Raw genomic sequence first — 9,900 nt, 5'->3', positions numbered from 1 at the left:
GATTAGTTCTGTTAAGCTTTTGTTGAAGTAAAATTCTGGCTCTTTCAACAGGGTTTTATTTATGTCCCCATTCCCTAATCTCTTAATTATTTAGTCACTTCTTAAGTAGAAATAAGTCGAAACCAGTTACTTTGTACCTGAATATCTGTAGTCTTGGGAAAACAGTGGAAAGACAAATTTTTATGACAACGGATATATAAATCGTAAATTTAAGGAAAATAAATTCTAGAGCTTTTTTTTGTACCATTGTATGTACTGTACGTCTCATTCATTAAATTTGGTTGTAAATGATGCTGCCAAAGTAACAGTTAATTTTTAACACTGTACTAGAATTGTACACGTTTTTTCTGCATCCCCTTACAGATGGGACGTACTAAATCGTAATATCACCGGTTTAACATTGAAATCCGTAAGTAATATAAGATGGGAGAGCGGAATAAACGCAGAATAAATATATCAAATATTTTAATGGATTTTTTTAAAACTCCTGTCAACTATACAGAACTATCATAAAAACGTGCCAGTAAACTCCTATCGGTTGGGTTGTTATAAATCTAGTCTAGGGTGGGCAACCCTTTTTATAACATGGGCCAGAATAAATTTTACGTTTTTTTCCGCGACCGTAGTAGTTAATTGACGCCTTCTTGTGACTCGTAATTTTTTTAGTCTGCAAATATGAAATAAATAAATAAAAAGTTAATTACTACATTTATTTTTTTATCGTTTTCGAAAATTACAAAGAATTGGAAAAATAACTAATTAATAGTTATTTTTCCAATTTAATAATCTATTAAAGATCTCGCAGGCTGGATAGAAACTTTTCGCCAGCCGTAGCTGGCCTGCGGGTTGCTCGCCGTTGATCTAGTCTGCTCATGATTCACATAATCGGGCGAGGGTGGCCGAATATCTAGCAGGCGGCTAACAGCCCACAACCGCTCCGGGATATAAAGTCGCGTACTCTTTACGCGTGTGTCGCTTCTACCAGCTAAACCGTGACGTTGGTGCTCTGTAAACCGCATGTGCTAATGCCTATATAATCTGGCTGATTAGAAACTGACCCGGTTTCGACATTCCTTCCGCCACCGAATTATTCGAATATACAATAGCAGTCTTATCGTTTTTTTTCACATGTAGTATAGAAATTTGTAAAAGATACATAATGCAGTTATAATAAAATATTCATTTTAATTAATTCAAAGTACGTTAAAATATGAAAATTTATATTTTATAAAATACAAGGGAAGGTCATTGGAAGATGGAATCGGCGCTTCCATCGCTTCCAATGACGGCACGCCACTGTAGCAAACAGTCAGATTTATTTAATAAAAAAACTACAAAATTATTTTTTAAAAGAAATATTAAATAGTTTACATTTCTCGGCTTTATTCGGCTTCCCTTCTCAGAGATAATGTCTCCGGTTGTCGAGAGGGCTCTCTCAGAACTGACAGAGGAACCACAAATACAACTATATTTGTGATAAATTGTTTTCAGATTATCGAAATAAGAGTATCTACTGTTGGTTGAAGCGGGTTGGAATCCGGAGACTCGCTACGTCGTTCGATATACTGCCGGAAAGCAATAATTTCGTCCGCTGTGGAATTATTTGAATTTGGTGAATGTCTACTCTTTTTTAAACAATCAAAAAGATCGCGTGCATTATTTATGCTTATTTATTTTCTTGTTCATTTTCGAGTCCAGATGGTTCGGCATCCATTGAAGTTGAATTTATTATATTTGCAAGTTCATTTGTTATTGCTTTTGAAAATTTATGTAGTTCTCCTTGAGTCGAAAAGTGCGACTTTTGAAATCTAGGATCTAAAATTGTTGAAATGCCACATACAGTTCGTGTTTCGTAACCATTTAATCTTTTGATTACTCCTTCTTTTAATGATTGCAATAACTTTTTACTACTTTCTGTGGTAACAGAATTTTCTAGTGTCTTTAGCTCGACGTGAAGTCTGTGGACAATTGGGACGATTGAAGATATGGTAACGTACCGTACGTATCGCCCAAGACGCTGTTTAGTTGCTTGTTCAAAGGATTCTGAACAATTACAACTTTCTGGTGAAACTACAATTTCTTCGGCTGTCAGTGGCAAGTAGGTTGCCAACTCAGTGGGTCAGAAATCCGGGAGTGCTCTCGAATGCAGCACCCTACCTGACGGGAAATTCAAAAGTACGAAAACCGTATATATCAAACCCAAGCTATTTAAACCCCATAACCGATACCCTAAGTTTTTAAATCCCATAACCCGGGGGACAGTTAATTATGTAATTTATTAATTTACTGTTTATGTAAAATAAATTGCAAAATATTCGGAATCCATAAAATCGTTTTTTACATAAACAATATATAAACTGTCCCCTGGCTTATGGGGTTTAAATAGTTTCGTTTGTTCAAAATCTTAAATCTCCAAAAGTTCTTCACCGATTGCTTTGAAATTTTGACACAACGTTGCATTCGAATATGCGCGGTTTTATATACCTATTATTATATAGATGTCGAAATTCCCCCCACAGGGGAGAGGGACAGGATTAAGGCTTACCGTGAAGAACTCTGCTTCTATTATACTATTTTAAACGCGGTTTTTTGCGCTTTTGATTGCGTTTTAATAGGGTACTTTACGAGAATGTACACTAAGAAGGGATTTTTCGAAATTTCCCCCCGCAGGGGTGAGGGAAAGGATTAAGGCTTATCCTAAAGAACTCAGCTTCTACTGTGCTATTTTAGATGCAATTTTTTTATTTTTAATCGCATTTTAGTAGTGTACCACGTAGGGATGAAAGAAGTGAATTCCTTAACAATGGAAGTGTTAAGAGAAAGCGACGTGCAAGATTTACTATATTTTTCAAAGTTCACAGGAAATTCTTTTTTTTTTAATAAACTCTGAAAATGCACAATTTCACAGGGTATTTTATCATGACAAATAAATAATATTGAATTTTCTCTTTTCTTCTGTGATTTTTCTTTTCTTGGTATTAGATGCCATGACCAAATGCTGGGTTATTAAAAATATAAATTTAAAGTTAATGAAATAATTATGAATATAATTGCTGGTTGAAAATATTTAAATTATTACGTTAGCAAAAGCAATATATAGACAGACATATGTCTGTATTATATAACTGTAATTAGAAAAAATACCGAAGTGGAAGGGTCTAATTTATTTTTTATTTCTGTAAAAAATAAATTAGCCCTTTCCACTTTAGCATTAGGCTTAGCCTTGAGTCAATAAAACTGGCTAATACACTTTTAAAAAGAGGGATTGTGTGTCTTTTTCATCCGTCTGATGAAAGGTACCCATTCTTTATCACTAACAACATCACTTCATTACAAAAATCTTTGAAACTGAAACCATCAAAATGACAGACCACCCACAAATATTTTTGATTAGTCAGTTAGAAATTATGTCATCTATTATGTCATTACATCATCAAAGTGTATTCACCGAAGCGAGAATAATTTTTATGACATACCTTACCGAAATAAATGAAAATGTACCTAAAAAATTTAGGCTGCAGTGGGTCGCAGTGCAGCCCGCAGGCTGGACATCCCTGCACTAACCAGTGTATAGTAGGCCTGATGGCCAAGCGGTCAAGGTGGCAGCATACCTCTCTAAGGGACCCGGGTTCGAATCTGAACGGTTCAAAAAATCCCCAGGAATTTTTCGGGGGTGATCCGTTCGGATATGTCGGTCCCGTCCCTCACCACCCGGCTGCTCCATTGTGAGCCTGGCTGAACCCATAATGGGCCTGCAAAGAGGCCCTCTTAGTGTCCACAGGGTGGAAAGTTAAAAAAAACCGGTGTGTAGTACCACTAAGTGATAAATAAAACTTTTCAAGTTCTTCAGGATTACTTAATTCCAAAAATAAGTTGGATCTTCCATAATCATTCATAAATATAAATTTGAACATAAAACTGAACATTAACACGAAGAGTTTGAATAAAGCGAACTTATGTGCATGCGCTCTGCATATCAACTTTAAATACTATGGAATACTAAATATCAAGAATTTTTAGAAGGGTCTAAAAATGCAAAAATATGGCATCTAAAATAGTACAGTAGAAGCAGAGTTCTTCAGACTAATCCTTAACCCTCTCCCAGTCCCCAGCAAAAGAATTTCAAAAAATCCCACCTTAATGTACATTCTCATGATATATCTTAATAAAATGCAAAAATCTGCATCTAAAATAGTATAATAGAAGCAAAGTTCTTCAGGTTAAGCCCTAATCCTCCCCCTCTCCCGAAGGGAGGATTTTGAAAAATTCCTTCTTAGTGTATGTACTCATGACGTACCCTGTGTACCAAAGTTCAACTTTCAGCTCCTAACCGTTTGGGCTCTGCGCTGTTATTATTATGTTGGTTTAGTGGGTTATACTCGGTTGACACCAGTGGCTGTGTACTAAGACCAGAGTCAAGGCATAAGAAACCAAAACAAGACAAAAATAAGTGTCAGTGTGTATGTCTGTATTCAGGAACTTCCTAACAATGCATGCATTCAATATAGTGGCCTTCTGTAGTGTGTTGTATGTATTTCTATTCAATTGTAATGTTCCCAGGATTTTGTGTAGTGTGTGTGGTACAACACCTGTAGAAGAGAGAATGATAGGTAAGCACCCTAATCCATCCTCCACAGATGCCTTATTTCCTGGACGAGTTCTGTGTACTTGCTGATTTTTTCAGTGAATGTGTTTTGTATATTGTGAGTGTTTGGAATGGATATGTCTAATCTATGTGATTTTATTGTGTTTGTCAATGAGTGTGATGTCTGATCTGTTGTCATCAGGGCTGGATCATTGTATAGGCAAATGAGACAAATGTCTAGGACCTGGATTTTTGAAGAGCCCAGTCAAACTGTCGATTTTGAAAAGATTTGTAAATAAGATAGTTTACTTTTTTCTTGGACAACTGTAAATAATAAACAAATAAAACTATATTGCTTTTTATATGGTTATTGTGAATTCTAAAATCTAAAGAAAATGTGTTATGTTTCTTCTTGTGGAAGAGGGAGGGGCCCAGTAAGAAGAAAATGTCTAGGGCTCCAAAGTGGGTTAATCCGGCCCTGGTTGTGGTAAATTGTTTTATCTGTGATTATGGCTCTGTCATAGTACATTTTGTGCGTGTTGTTTTCCAATATTGTGGAATGTATTTGTAGTATGGTTCGTGGATGTCTAATAATTTGTGTTTTTTTGCAAGCTCTTGGTGTATTATATTTGCTACTTGATTATGTCTATATGTAAATAATCTGTCTGTGCCAAGAGCTTGCAACCAGAATTGATGTGTTGTATAGTTTTTGGCATGATGTGACAATTTCTGCATGTGTCATTTGCGAGTGTTGTATCTTTCAGTTTGTGTTTTCTGTAGTTTTAGTATTTATGACCTGATCCTGTATGGTGATCATGAATCCTTCTGTCTCCCCAAAGAGGCATCCCTGAACTAACCAGCTGTTCGACACAGGTTTGTCAAATTTTGTCAAAAAAAACCCTGGGACAGGTGGTAGATTTTTTATTATCATCAATTCATCTCAATTACATATATAGCTAAAATGTATAAATTGTGTAAAAATTTAATGAAATAAAATGAATGTCCATTCCAGTATGGGCATCATTTATGAACAGCCCTAATGAAATAAAATTATGCATTATTGATAATAATATACGGTGATTCCAGTTTACAGTTTTTTTTTTTTTGCAAATTTTATATTACGAACATTTGGGTGGTGGAACGGTTACAAATACAAGGTAGCTTTGAAAACTTCCGGAAATTGGTTTATTACTCAAAAGTATGTGTTTAATTGACAAATCAAGCAATGTGTTTTTCAAAGTATTGTCCTTCAGCAACCGCACACTTTTGCCGATGCCAGTATAGCTGCCAAAATGTTTTTGGAAGTCATCTTGTGACGGCCCCATGACATAAAAAATGTCGTACTCTGTATAACCTCGTCCGCATTCTAGAAGTGACGTCGCTCGATGGCATCTTTCAACCAGAGAAAGCAATAGAAATAGCGAGAGATATGCCATGAGCATTCGCGGCAGCATTTTTTCCAGTCGTAAACTTCAGAATACTTCGTGGCACATTCGATGTAAGCATCCTGCAGCATCTTCGAGGTCTCGTAGGATTTTTTTCCCCAATAACACACAAAATTTGATATTTGCACAATGTTGTTCTGCAGACATTTTCACAACATCTCACTAACATGACCTTCGGTGAATGGTAACTGTTGTTGTGTCCTGCAGCAAGTACAGATTTGTTTGGACACCTTTCTCTATTCCTGACATGTTTAGCTAAGACATGCATTACACATTCTCTTTAATTGACTACCCAGCATAATTCTGGAAACTTTTTGATGCTACCTTGTATATTGGGTGGCACAAGCAAAAAGTTTGAGAAATGATGGTCTAAGCTATAAAACATAGCAGGACCTTCCTCTCCACCAAATATTCACACATGTTGTCCAATACAGAGTTTGGATAATTCAACAGGTCTATGCCAAGACATCAAAAAAATTTTTCCCCTTTTTTTCCTCTCACAGTTGTCATTACATATAAGAGATGTGAGCTTAGGCTGATGCCAACTGGATGGCCAAGGAAGTAAAGATGTAAGCCTGTTACTTTAGGGAGTGAGAATCAAATCTGGTCCCTCAGTAGAATCTCAGCAGTTTTTCATGGGCTGTCAATCTCAGATATGTTGAACCAGATCCTCACCATCCACACTCTTGGCTGACACACTCAATGGATATAGGAACACTCTATAGACACTCTATAAACCAAAGGGGATGAAAAACCCAGGAGGACTCAGAGGTATTTCCTGGGGGTGAAGATGGGGAGGGGGGTGGGGGAGGGGAGAAGAGGGGAGTGGGTGTGAAGAGGGGGGAAAGTAGAATAGGAAAGGTGGTGAAGATGAGAAGCTCAAGGCGTCTGCGTCGGTAAATATTAGAATGTACAAAAATGGATATAAAAAGGGTACATAGAAGATTTAGCTGATGTTTACAAAAGAAATCGCGTGCGTTTACAATAGAAGAAAAAGACAGAATACAAGTGTAACCCGACAATTAATATGTATAAAATGAAAAAGTACAGAGGTACCCGCATAGTAGTCCGCGTGTGAGAGCAAATATGAAGCCGTTGTATAAAAGTTCCTGATTGCTGGAATAATACAGTAAAACCGAAAATTACAAGGTACCCGCATAAAGGACGCGTGATGTGGCATAGCAAATAAGCCGTTAAGATACACAAAATCGCGATGACTATACTAAAAATAACAAAAAATTAATTGAGGAGTATTTACAATGACCCGCATATATATCGCGTGAAGACACACAAGGCAGGCTGCGCCGTTAAAGGAGAAAATCCATAAGACAGCCAATAGCTGAATGCTGTGTAGAACGGGAGTCCAAACTGCCGAGGCTCGGAGAAAATACCAAGGCACACAATGAAGCCTAATAGCTTCTAGAGAAGCAAAGTTCAGTTACTTGTGTTTCTTAAGTCCAAGGCTTTGGTCTGAATAATGAATTTTATTAGTTTATTGTAGATATTTTTGTTGGACACAAGGACCTCGGGCAGGCAAGGCCAATTGTGACCCTCGATGAGGACAGTCCTGAAGAGTGCAGTTCGTTGTTGGTCGAAATGCTTACACTCGTAGATGAGGTGGAAGTTGTCCTGACTTGAGCTGCCATCACAACTACAGTTGGGAGTATCGCTGTGCCGAAATCGATGTAAATAGGCAAGAAAGTTGCCGTGGCCAGTCAATAATTGTGTCACAATGTAGTCAGGAATCAGGTGGTGATACTCAAGTCGTTTGACGACGTTTGGTAGAAGTTTATAGGTATTTCTACCCGTGGTCTCTTCCTGCCAGTTTCGCTGCCAGATGTATATCATTGTCTGATGAATTAGTCTTTCAGTTGCGACCATGGGAATCTCCTTGTAGCCTATATGTAAAGTACGGATGGCTGCTTCCTTTGCACAACGATCGGCCTCCTCGTTGCCAATATTTCCAGCGTGGGCTTTAACCCACTGAAAAGTAATAACGCCGGTATTCATGGCCAGCTCTCTGATGATTTGCTGCTGAAGGTGCCCTTTGCAGCTATAGTTTGCAATGCTCAATAGGGCAGCTCTGCTATCAGAGCAAATTAGGACCTTTGAATGGTTAAGGTCTGAAGTGATATTGATGTAATGCAGGGCCTTTAAAATTGCGAACAGTTCCGCCTGCATAATGGTGCAATAATTCGCAAGCTTGTAGGTACCAATGTGCCTGGGGACCCCACAGTTAAACTGATAATGGACGAAGGCCGCACCCACCATGTCCGCTGACTTGGATCCGTCAGTGAATATGTAATGCTGGTAGCCGCGATCTTCCTTATCATTGATGATGTTAACATTAACCTCCTTGGCGGGGTGTATCATAAGTGGCTGAGTATTCCATAGATCCGTGTTAGGATTAGGATGAAGGAGATCATCGATATTTAGGTTGGGAAGGCTACCTATGTTTAAATATGTACGGAGTTGTTCCTTGTTGTGTTCACTGATGTCCAAGTGTTTAATCTTCCATACAGCTTGGTTGGCTTGAATTGTCAGATGTAAAGGGGCGATGCCTGTGATAACTTGTAGGGCCGCCGTCGACGTGGTCCGGTAAGCTCCAGCTACTCAATGGATATAGAAAAAAGGTGCCCTTAGTACCCACAGGGCAGAAAGATTAAAAAACAGGTACTACTACTTGCAATATCCTACCCACAAGAAGTTGGCAGAGTTAAAACTTGAGTGAAATAGTTGTTTCAAAATTAAAAGCATTCTATAGAGATAGTTAAAATTTTTCGTAAAGTTCTATACTTAGCTCTAAATAAATCCATTACTTTGTGTGGATTTAAAACTATAACCTTGGAGCCCCCAATTTTCACAATCATATGCAAAGTATTTTATTAATATATAATTATATTGTGTACCATAGAGATATTCCAGTATGCATCAGTCTCAGCCACAACTGAGTACCAGTGAATGGCTTAAGTTTTTACTGGAATGTCTGGCAACTTAACAAAATGGTGGAAACAAATGGCTATTTTTGCATTTGCAGACTTTTTTGTTAAAATAACATTGGGTTAATACAGATGAATAGTAAAAATGTTAAAAATATAACAATAGAAGCAGCCCTATTGCTTCATCAGAGCTCATCATATCTACAGCCTGAGTGGGATCTGCATCAATGAACTTATTGGTGAATATCAGAACACACTTTAGTACATCACAGTTCACTGATGCACTGTTTGACATATACTGGAATGTACCCATTATCATCCTTGACAAATTTGAGAACTTCATGTCTTGCAAACCCGGATTTCACATGGGTTATAAAACATTCAGAAGTCTTGCAGCCTTTATATCTGAAGTAGTAATTAAACAGAATTAGATACTAACATCCTTGTAACTTCATTAAATTGGTTCCAACTGTTTACCAGAGTCACTGTGGAAATTCAGATGGCATAAGTGGGTTGGTTGGATCTGACTCATTCTGTATGTGCACAATGCAGTTTTTTTTCTGTTCAATTTGAGTAGATATACCAGGCCATCAGACAAAAACTATAGACCATTGGCTAGAGTCTAATTCTTTGATGTCTAATATGAAGTTTTTCTAAAATGTCTCTTCATAAACATTAAGATAGATAGCCAAATCAATATTCCTTAAGAATTCCTTGTAGTGTGATTACATTTAGTGTAAGTTCACCGAAATGGGGGAAGTTTTTATTCCCAACCGTCGGGATGGCTAAGGGCTATATGCATGTGGGTGGCGGTTTTCAGGAGGCAGAAAAGACAAGTTTAAAGGCACTGTCCAGTCTGTTAGATGTTTTCAAGGATTTTCTTTCTCCTGGCGATGGCGGACCCCGGGGTGACGACGTATTGAAGTTCGGC

This window comes from Centruroides vittatus, unplaced genomic scaffold, assembly GCF_030686945.1.
Source record: "Centruroides vittatus isolate TY-2023 unplaced genomic scaffold, ASM3068694v2 contig_986, whole genome shotgun sequence".
Taxonomy (NCBI): domain Eukaryota; kingdom Metazoa; phylum Arthropoda; class Arachnida; order Scorpiones; family Buthidae; genus Centruroides; species Centruroides vittatus.
This window is presented reverse-complemented; position numbering follows the sequence as displayed.